This window comes from Arachis duranensis, chromosome 1 (assembly GCF_000817695.3).
Source record: "Arachis duranensis cultivar V14167 chromosome 1, aradu.V14167.gnm2.J7QH, whole genome shotgun sequence".
NCBI classification, from domain to species: domain Eukaryota; kingdom Viridiplantae; phylum Streptophyta; class Magnoliopsida; order Fabales; family Fabaceae; genus Arachis; species Arachis duranensis.
This window is the reverse complement of record NC_029772.3, coordinates 37182827-37194116: the sequence shown is the minus strand read 5'-3', so window position 1 is coordinate 37194116 and position 11290 is coordinate 37182827.

Sequence of the window (11290 nt, the reverse complement as noted above, 5' to 3'; positions counted from 1 at the left end):
CCCTTGTGTTTGGATTCTTACCTTTTTTCTTCATTCCTATTCTTCTTTTCTTCTACTCACATAAAGGAATCTCTATACTGTGACATAGAGGATTTCTCTTCTTTTTCTGTTCTCTTTTCTTTCATATGAGCAGGAGCAAGGAAAAAGGCATTCTTGTTGAAGCTGATCTTGAACCTGAAAGGACTCTAAAGAGGAAACTAAGAGAAGCTAAATTACAACAAGCCAGAGATAACCTTACTGAAATTTTCGAACAAGAAAAGGATTTGGCAGTCGAACCCAACAACAATAATGCAAGGAGGATGCTTGGTGACTATACTACACCTATTTCCAAGTTTGATGGAAGAAGCATCTCAATCCCTGCCATTGGAGCAAACAATTTTGAGCTGAAACCTCCACTAGTTGCTCTAATGCAACAGAATTGCAAGTTCCATGGACTTCCATCAGAAGATCCCTATCAGTTTTTAACTGAGTTTTTGCAGATATGTGAGACTGTTAAGACTAATGGAGTAGATCCTGAAGTTTACAGGCTCATGCTTTTCCCTTTTGCTGTAAGAGACAAGGCTAGAACATGGTTAGACTCTCAACCTAAAGATAGCCTGGACTCTTGGGATAAGCTAGTCACGGCCTTCTTGGCTAAGTTCTTTGCTCCTTAAAAGCTAAGCAAGCTTAGAGTAGATGTTCAGACCTTCAAACAAAAAAGATGGTGAATCCCTCTATGAAGCTTGGGAAAGATACAAGCAGATGACCAAAAGGTGTCCTTCTGACATGCTTTCAAAGTGGACCATTCTGGATATATTCTATTATGGTCTAACTGAGTTCTCTAAGATGTCACTGGACCATTCTGCAAGTGGATCTATTCACCTAAAGAAAACACCTGCAGAAGCTCAAGAACTTATTGACATGGTTACAAATAACCAATTCATGTACACTTCTGAGAGGAATTCTGTGAATAATGGGACGCCTCAGAGGAAGGGAGTTCTTGAGATTGATGCTCTGAATGCCATATTGGCTCAGAATAAAATGTTGACTCAGCAAGTCAACATGATTTTTCAAAGCTTGAATGGATGGCAAAATGCATCCAACAGTACTAAAGAGGCATCTTCTGAAGAAAAAGCCTATGATCCTGAGAACCCTGCAATGGCAGAGGTAAATTACATGGGTGAACCTTATGCAAACACCTATAATTCCTCATGGAGAAATCATCCAAATTTCTCATGGAAGGATCAACAGAAGCCTCAACAAGGCTTTAATAATGGTGGAAGAAATAGGCTTAACAATAGCAAGCCTTTTCCATCATCTTCTCAGCAACAGACAGAGAATTCTGAGCAGAGCTCCTCTAGCTTAGCAAATATAGTCTCTGATCTATCTAAGGCCACTTTAAGTTTTATGAGTGAAACGAGGTCATCCATCAGAAATTTGGAGGCACAAGTAGGCTAGCTGAGTAAGAAAATCACTGAAACTCCCCCTAGTACTCTCCCAAGCAATACAGAACAGAATCCAAAAAGAGAGTGCAAGGCCATTGATATTGTCAATATGGCCGAATTCAAGGAGGAAGGGGAGGACATGAATCTCAGTGAGGAAGACCTCATGGGACGTCTCTCAAGCAAGAAGGAGTTCCCTATTGAGGACCTAAAGGAATCTGAGGATCATATAGAGACCATAGAGATCCCATTAAACCTCCTTCTTCCATTTATGAGCTCTGAAAACTATTCTTCCTCTGAAGAGGATGAAGATGTAATTGGAGAGCAAGTTGCTCAATATCTAGGAGCCATCATGAAACTAAATGCCAAGTTGTTTGGTAATGAGACTTAGGAAGGTGAACCTCCCTTGATCATTAGTGAACTAGATACTTGGGTTCAGCAAACTCTACCTCAAAAGAGACAAGATCCTGGTAAATTCTTAATACCATGTACCATGGGCACTATGACCTTTGAGAAGGCTCTGTGTGACCTAAGGTCAGGATAAATCTTATGCCATTCTCTGTAATGGAGAAGCTGGGGATCATTGAGGTACATCCTGTCACATTCTCATTAGAGATGGCAGACAGATCACAAAAACAAGCTTATGGATTAGTAGAGGACGTGTTAGTGAAGGTTAAAGGCCTCTACATCCCTGCTGATTTTATAATCTTAGACACTAGGAAGGAGGAGGATGAATGCATCATCCTTGGAAGACCCTTCCTAGCCACAGCAGGAGTTGTGATTGATGTTGATAGAGGAGAGCTAGTCCTTTAATTAAATGGGGACTACCTTGTGTTTAAAGCTCAAGGATCTTCTTCTGCAACCATGGAGAGGAAGCATGAAAAGCTTCTCTCAATACAGAGTCAAACAAAGCCCCCACAATCAAACTCTAAGTTTGGTGTTGGGAGGCCACAACCAAACTCCAAATTTGGTGTTAAAGCCCCACATTCAAACTCTAAGTTTGGTGTTGGGAGTCCACAACATTGACCTGATCACCTGTGAGGCTCTATGAGAGCCCACTGTCAAGCTAGTGACATTAAAGAAGCGCTTATTGGGAGGCAACCCAATTTTTATTTATCTAATTCTATTTTTATTTTTATTATTCTTTTATGTTTTATTAGGTTCATGATCATGTGGAATCACAAAACAAATACTAAAATTAAAAACAGAATCAAAAATAGCAAAAGAAACAGCACACCCTGGAAGAAGGGCTTACTGGCGTTTAAACGCCAGTAAGGAGCATCTGGCTGGCGTTCAATGCCAGACAGAGCATGGATCTGGCATTGAACGCCAGAAACAAGCAGCATTCTGGCATTCAAACGCCAGGATTGCATCCTGAGGAAAGCTGGCGTTAAACGCCAGAAGCAAGCATGGAACTGGCGTTCAACACCAGAAACATGCTGCAGACTGGCGTTGAACGCCCAAAACAAGCATAGAGCTGGCGTTTAACGCCAGAAACAAGCATCAATCTGGCATTAAACGCCAGGATTGCATAGAGATGGCATTTTACACGCCTAATTAGTACAGGGATGTTAAATCCTTGACACCTCAGGATCTGTGGACCCCACAGGATCCCTACCTACCTCAACTCACCCTCTCTCTCTTTTTCACACAATCCAATAAACACTCTTCCCCAAAACCCTTCACCAATCACCTCAAATCTCTCTTCCCCATCACCTCTTCACCACTCACATCCATCCACTCTTCCCCATAAACCCCACCTACCTTTAAAATTCAAAATCTCTTTCCCACCCAAATCCAACCTTGGCCGAAACCACACACCTCTCCTTTACCTCCATATTTTCTTCTTCTTCTTCTTCTTCTTCTTCTTTCTTCTTTTGCTCGAGGGCGACCAATATTCTAAGTTTGGTGTGGTAAAAGCATAGCTTTTTTATTTTTCCATAACCACTTATGGCACCTAAGGCCGGAGAAACCTCTAGAAAAGGGAAAAGGAAGACAAAAGCTTCCACCTCCGAGTCATGGGAGATGGAGAGATTCATCTCTAAAGCCCATCAAGACCACTTCTATGAAGTTGTGGCCAAGAAGAAGGTGATCCCTGAGGTCCCTTTCAAGCTCAAGAAAAATGAGTATCCGGAGATCCGACATGAGATTCAAAGAAGAGGTTGGGAAGTTCTTACCAACCCCATTCAACAAGTCAGAATCTTAATGGTTCAAGAGTTCTATGCCAATACATGGATCACTACGAACCATGATCAAAGTATGAACCCGAATCCAAAGAATTATCTTACAATGGTTCGGGGGAAATACTTAGATTTCAGTCCGGAAAATGTGAGATTGGCATTCAACTTGCCTATGATGCAAGAAGATGGACGCCCCTACACTAGAAGGGTCAACTTTGATCAAAGGTTGGACCAAGTCCTTATGGACATATGTGTGGAAGGAGCTCAATGGAAAAGAGACTCAAGAGGCAAGCCGGTTCAATTGAGAAGACTGGACCTTAAGCCTGTGGCTAGAGGATGGTTGGAGTTCATCCAACGCTCCATCATCCCCACTAGCAACCGATCTAAAGTTATTGTGGATCGGGCCATCATGATCCATAGCATCATGATTGGAGAGGAAGTAGAAGTTCATGAAGTCATCTCTCTTGAATTCTACAAAATAGCCAAAAAGTCCTCCACCATGGCAAGTCTAGCTTTTCCTTATCTTATTTGCCATCTATGCTACTCATCTGGAGTTATCATAGAAGGAGACATCCTCATTGAAGAGAACAAGCCCATCACCAAGAAAAGGATGGAGCAAACAAGAGAGGCCATCCATGGATATCAAGAGATGCGTGAGGAAGCTCATCATCAAGGAATTCCTGAGATGCCTCAAGGGATGCACTTTCCTCCCAATAACTATTGAGAACAACTCAACACTTCTCTAGAAAACTTGAGTTATAACATGGACCAACTAAGTTTGGAACACCAAGAGCACTCCATCATTCTCCATTAGATTAAAAAAGATCAAAGAGCAATGAGGGAGGAGCAACAAAGGCAAGGAAGAGACATAGAAGAGCTCAAGGACATCATTGGTCCTTCAAGAAGAAGGCGCCACCATCACTAAGGTGGACTCATTCCTTGTTCTTATTTCTTTGTTTTTCAGTTTTTAAGCTTCATGTTTATCTATGTTTTGTGTCTTTACTTCATGATCATTAGTAACTATGTCTTAAGGCTATGAATAATTCCATGAATCCTTCACCTCTCTTAAATGAAAAATGTTTCTAATACAAAAGAACAAGAAGTACATGAGTTTCAAATTCATCCTTGAAATTAGTTTAATTATATTGATGTGGTGACAATACTTTTTGTTTTCTGAATGAATGCTTGAACAGTGCATATTTTTTAGCTTGTTGTTTATGAATGTTAAAATTGTTGGCTCTTGAAAGAAAGATGAACAAGAGAAATGTTATTGATGATCTAAAAAATCATAAAATTGATTCTTGAAGCAAGAAAAAGCAGTGAAGAACAAAGCTTGCGAAAAAAAAAAAGTGGCAAAAAAATTATAGAAAGAAAAAGAAAAAGCAAGCAGAAAAAGCCAATAGCCCTTAAAACCAAAAGGCAAGGGTAAAAAGGATCCAAGGCTTTGAGCATCAATGGATAGGAGGGCCCAAGGAAATAAAAATCCAGGCCTAAGCGGCTAAATCAAGCTGTCCCTAACCATGTGCTTGTAGCATGTAGGTCCAAGTGAAAAGCTTAAGACTGAGTGGTTAAAGTCGTGATCCAAAGCAAAAAGAGTGTGCTTAAGAGCTCTGGACACCTCTAACTGGGGACTCTAGCAAAGCTGAGTCACAATCTGAAAAGGTTCACCCAGTCATGTATCTGTGGCATTTATGTATCCAGTGGTAATACTGGAAAACAAAGTGCTTAGGGCCACGGCCAAGACTCATAAAAGTAGCTGTGTTCAAGAATCAACATACTTAACTAGGAGAATCAATAATACTATCTGAACTCTGAGTTCCTATAGAAGCCAATCATTCTGAACTTCAAAGGATAAAGTGAGATGCCAAAACTGTTCAGAAGCAAAAAGCTACAATTCCCGCTGATCTAATTAGAAATAATATTCATTGATATTTTGAGATTTATAGTATATTCTCTTCTTTTTATCCTAATTGATTTTCAGTTGCTTGGGGACAAGCAACAATTTAAGTTTGGTGTTGTGATGAGCGAATAATTTATACGCTTTTTGGCATTGTTTTTAGGTAGTTTTTAGTAGGATCTAGCTACTTTTAGGGATGTTTTCATTAGTTTTTATGTAAAATTCACATTTCTAGACTTTACTATGAGTTTGTGTGATTTTCTGTGATTTCAGGTATTTTTTGGCAGAAATTGAGGGACCTGAGCAAAACTCTGATAAGGAGGCTGACAAAAGACTGCTGATGCTGTTGGATTCTGACCTCCCTGCACTCGAAATGGATTTTATAGAGCTAAAGAACTCCAAATGGTGCGCTCTCAACGGCGTTGGAAAGTAGAAATCCAGAGCTTTCCAGCAATATATAATAGTTCATACTTTATTTGAGATTAGACGACGTAAAATGGCGTTCAACGCCAGTTCCATACTGCATTCTGGAGTCAAACGCCAGAAACACGTCATAAACCAGAGTTAAACGCCAGTAACATGTTACAACTTGGCGTTTAACTCCAAGAGAAGCCTCTACACGTGTAAAGCACAAGCTTAGCCCAAGAGCACACCAAGTGGGCCCCAAAAGTAGATTCCTGCATCAATTACTTATTTCTATAAACCCCAGTAACTAGTTTAGTATAAATAGAACTTTTTACTATTGTACTAGTGTCTTTGACACTATAGTCTCTTGACCATTCGGTCTTTTGATCATTCATGGGGGCTGGCCATTCAGCCATGCCTGGACCTTCATCACTTATGTATTTTTAACGGTGAAGTTTCTACACACCATAGATTAAGGGTGTGGAGCTCTGCTGTACCTCGAGTTTTAATGCAATTACTACTATTTTCTATTCAGTTTAGCTTATTCTTGTTCTAAGATATCTGTTGCACTTCAACCTGATGGATGTGATGATCCGTGACACTCATCATCATCCATCCTTATGAACGCGTGATTGACAACCACTTCCGTTCTACCTTAGAACGAGCGCATATCTCTTGGATTCCTTGATCAGAATCTTCGTGGTATAAGCTAGAATTATTGGCAGCCATTCCTGAGAATTCGGAAGGTCTAAACCTTGTCTATTGTATTCCGAGTAGGATTCAAGGATTGAATGACTGTGACGAGCTTCAAACTCGCAATTGTTGGGCGTGATGACAAACGCAAAAGAATCAATGGATTCTATTCCGACATGATCGAGAACCGACAGGTGATTAGCCGTGCTGTGACAAGAGCATTTAGACCTTTTTCACTGAGAGGATAGAAAGTAACGATTGACAACGGTCATGCCCTACATACTGCTTGCCATGGAAAGGAGTATAAAGGATTGAAAGTAAGAAAGCAGTATGTTGCAGAGATTCAACAAGGACAAAGCATCTCCATATACTTATCTGAATTTCCACCAATGATTTACATAAGTATTTCTATCTTTATTTTATGTTTTATTTATTATTACTTTCGAAAACTCCATAATCATTTGAATCAGCCTAACTGAGATCTACAAGATGACCATAGCTTGCTTCATACCAACAATCTCTGTGGGATCGACCCTTACTCACGTAAGGTTTATTACTTGGACGACCCAGTGCACTTGCTCGTTAGTTGTGCGGAGTTGTGAAGAAAGTGCTGAGTTAGTAGATGCGCATACCAAGTTGAATGCCATTGTTAGAGATCATAAATTCGTGCACCACACGTGTTCATAGATTGAGAATAGTGATGAGTGTCACAGATCATCACATTCATCTTATTGAAGTGCGAATGAACATCTTAGATAAAAACAAGCGTGTTTGAATAGAAAACAAAAATAATTGCATTAATTCATCGAGACGCTGCAGAGCTCCTCACCCCCAACAATGGAGTTTAGAGACTCATGCCGTCAAAGAGTACAAAGTTCGGATCTAAAAATGTCATGAGGTACAAAATAAGTCTCTAAAAGTTGTTTAAATACTAAACTAGTAACCTAGGTTTACAGAAAATGAGTAAACTAAGATAGATAGTGCAGAAATCCACTTCTGGGGCCCACTTGGTGTGTGATGGGGCTGATACTTGAGCTTCTCATGTGCCTGGGCTGTTTCTGGAGTTAAACGTCAGGTTGTAATCTATTTTGGGCGTTTAACTCCAACTGGTAACCTGTTTCTGGCGTTTAACGCCAGAATAGAACATGAAACTGGCGTTAAACGCCAGTTTACATCGTTTATCTTCGAGCAAAGTATAAACTATTATATATTGCTGGAAAGCCCTGGATGTGTACTTTCCAACCCAATTAAGAGCGTGCCAATTGGATCTCTGTAGCTCCAAAAAATTCATTCCGAATGCAGGGAGGTCAGAATCCAACAACATCACCAGTCCTTTTTCAGCCTGAATCAGATTTTTGCTCAGCTCCCTCAATTTCAGCCAGAAAATACCTGAAATCACAGAAAAATACATAAACTCATAGTAAAGTCCAGAAATATGAATTTTTCCTAAAAACAAATAAAAATATACTAAAAACTAACTAAAACATACTAAAAACTACATGAAATTACCCCCAAAAAGAGTATAAAATATCCGCTCATCACAACACCAAATTTAATTGTTGCTTGTCCCCAAGAAAGTAGATAAATAAAATAGGATAAAAAGAAATCAAGAAGCAATAATATCTCAGAGTTTTAAGTGAAGCTCAGATTCTAATTAGATGAGCGGGACTAGTAGCTTTTTGCTTCCGAACAGTTTTGGCATCTCACTTTATCCTGTGAAATTCAGAATGATTGGCATCCATAGGAACTCAGAATTCATATGGTATTATTGATTCTCCTAGTTTAGTATGTTGATTCTTAAACACAACTACTTTATGAGTCTTGGTCGTGGCCCTAAGCACTTTGTTTTCCAGTATTACCACCGGATACATAAATGCCACAGACACATACTTGGGTGAACCTTTTCAGATTATGACTTAGCTCTGCTAAAGACCCCAATTAGAGGTGTCCAGAGTTCTTAAGCACACTCTTTTGCTTTGGATCACGACTTTAACCACTCAGTCTCAAGCTTTTCACTTGGACCTGCATGCCACAAGCACATGATTAGGGACAGCTTGATTTAACTACTTAGGCCTGGATTTATTTCCTTGGGCCCTCCTATCCATTGATGCTCAAAGGCTTGGATCCTTTTCACCCTTGCCTTTTAGTTTAAAGGGCTATTGGCTTTTTCTACTGCTCCTTCTCTTCTTTTTTTCACTGCTTTTTCTTGCTTCAAGAATCAATTTCATGATTTTTCATATCAATAATAATATTTCTCTTATTCATCATTCTTTCAAGAGCCAACAATTTTAACATTCATAAAATTCAATATAAAAAATATGCATTGTTCAGGCATTCATTCAGAAGACAAAAAGTATTGCCACGACATATAAATAATTAGAATTTTCCTTATTAAAAACTCGAAAAAATATTGACTCCTTATTCTAAAAATCTACTATTTTATTCATGTATGATAATGATGAGAAAAATAAATTATAGCTTAATTGGAGATAAAATCAAAATAGAAATACTAATTACTACTACTCATATATAACTTCTAAGGCAAATTCCTAATAAGAACAATTATCACAGAGTTAAGGCTAAGATTAGGACTCAACAACCTTTATTTTGGGAGGTAGATGCTCCTTTAATCTGTGGGGTGCTTGGCCCTTCAAGAGATAGCTTCTGACGCTTCAGTTGCTTCAGTTCACGCCCTTACTCTTCTTGTTCCCTAAGCAGTTTGCAAAGCATGCTACTTTGATTTTGCTGTTCTTCCTTTAGTTGGTCTATAGCTTCTTGCAACTTGGTGACAGATGCTTCAAGACACTCCCAGTATTCAATTTGAGGGATTTTCGGGAGGAACTCCTGTGCTTTCCTCTTGATGGGGTTATCCTGCACTTGTTGTCCTTCTATTGACTTTTTGGTGATTGGTTGCTCAACTGAGATATACTCATTCACTCCCATCTTTACCCCAGCATCTTTACACAGCATAGAGATTAAGCTTGGATAAGCCAATTTGGCATCTTTGGAGTTCTTGTTTGCAATTGTGTAAAGTTCACCAAAAATCAGCTGATGAACTTCCACTTCTTTCTCCAACATAATGCAATGGATCATTACTGCTCTTTTGATGGTGACTTCAGAGCAGTTGCTAGTGGGCAGTATAGAACGCCCAATGAAGTCCAGCCAGCCTCTGGCGACTGGTTTGAGATCTCCTCTCTTGAGTTGATTTAGGACACCCTTTGTGCTGGTTGTCCACTTGGTTCCAGGGAGGCATATGTCCTCTAGAATTTTGTCCAAACCCTTATTTGTTCTCATCATTCTCCTATTAAAGGAGTCAGGGTCATCTTTCAGCTGAGGTAGCTTGAAGATCTCCCTGATTTTGTCAAGGTGGAGGTGAACAATCTTCCTTCTGACCAAAGTCCAATTGTCATAGAAGGTGGTTCCAGTTATTCTCTGCCTGTCTGTTTACCACAGATTAGAGTAGAATTCCTGAACCATGTTTCTTCCCACCTTTGTTTCAGGATTAGCTAGGATTTCCTAGCTCCTGTTTCGAATTTGCTCTTGGATCACTGACCTTAGACCCATTATTTTATAGTAATGGTCTGAATGTTCTTTGGTTAAGAACTTCCCTTGATTCCAAAGTGGTTTTGGAATATTCTCTTTCTTGCCTCTTGGAGTGGTTTGTTTTCCCTTAGAAGCCATGATCTTAGTGGGTATTGGTTTAGTGATCACGGATAAACACACCAAACTTAGAGGTTTGCTTGTCCTCAAGCAAAAGAAAGGAAAGAAGAGGGATAGAGGGAGAGCCAAGTTTGAATTGTGGATGAGAGGAGGGAGCCAAACATGGATTTAAAGGGAAGGGGTGTGGGTTTTCGAAAATTTTGAAGAAGATATGATAGAATATATGATTTGTAAAAGATAAGTATGATAGGAAAAAGATGCACTTATAAAATTTAAAAGATATGAAAGATATTTGAAAAAGATAAATCTGAAATTTGAAAAAAAGATATGATGAATTTAAAAAAAAAGATTTGAGAAGAATTTAAAAAGATAATTGAGTTTTGAAAAAGATTTGAAAAGAAGTTGAAGAGGATTTGAAAAGGATTTATGTTAAGAATTAAGATACATTTGATATATTTGAAAAAGGATTTGAAAAATTATGATTTGTAATGTGTTTATGCAAGAAATTATGGATGGAAACATGAAAATTTGAAAAAAAACCAAGTTGGGAACAAAAACTTCCTCCCCTCCATAATCCTGGTGTTAAACGCCCAACTGTTGCATGTTTTGGGCGTTTAACGCTCAGTTGGTGCTTGGTCTGGGCGTTTAACGCCCAGCTATTGCTTCTAGCTGGCGTTAAACGCCAGAAACTCCTTTATCACTGGGCATTTTTCTAAACGTCGAGGATGCTGTAAATCTGGCATTAAATGCCCAGAAGTTGCTTCTTTCTGGTGTTTAACGCCCAGATGGCTATTTCTACTGGCGTTAAACGCCCAGTAGATGCTTCTTTTGGGCGTTTAACGCCAAAAATAGCTCTTACTGGCTTTTTCACACAAGTGAGCTTCTTTTTGCTGTTTTATCCTTTGAATCCTTCTGTAACTCTGTGAACTCATGCAATTGCTATTTTACCTTGAAGATAATTAATATAAACCTGTAAAATTCAATTAATTAACAAATAAGCTTTGTTAATGGCTGGGTTGCCTCCCAGCAAGCGC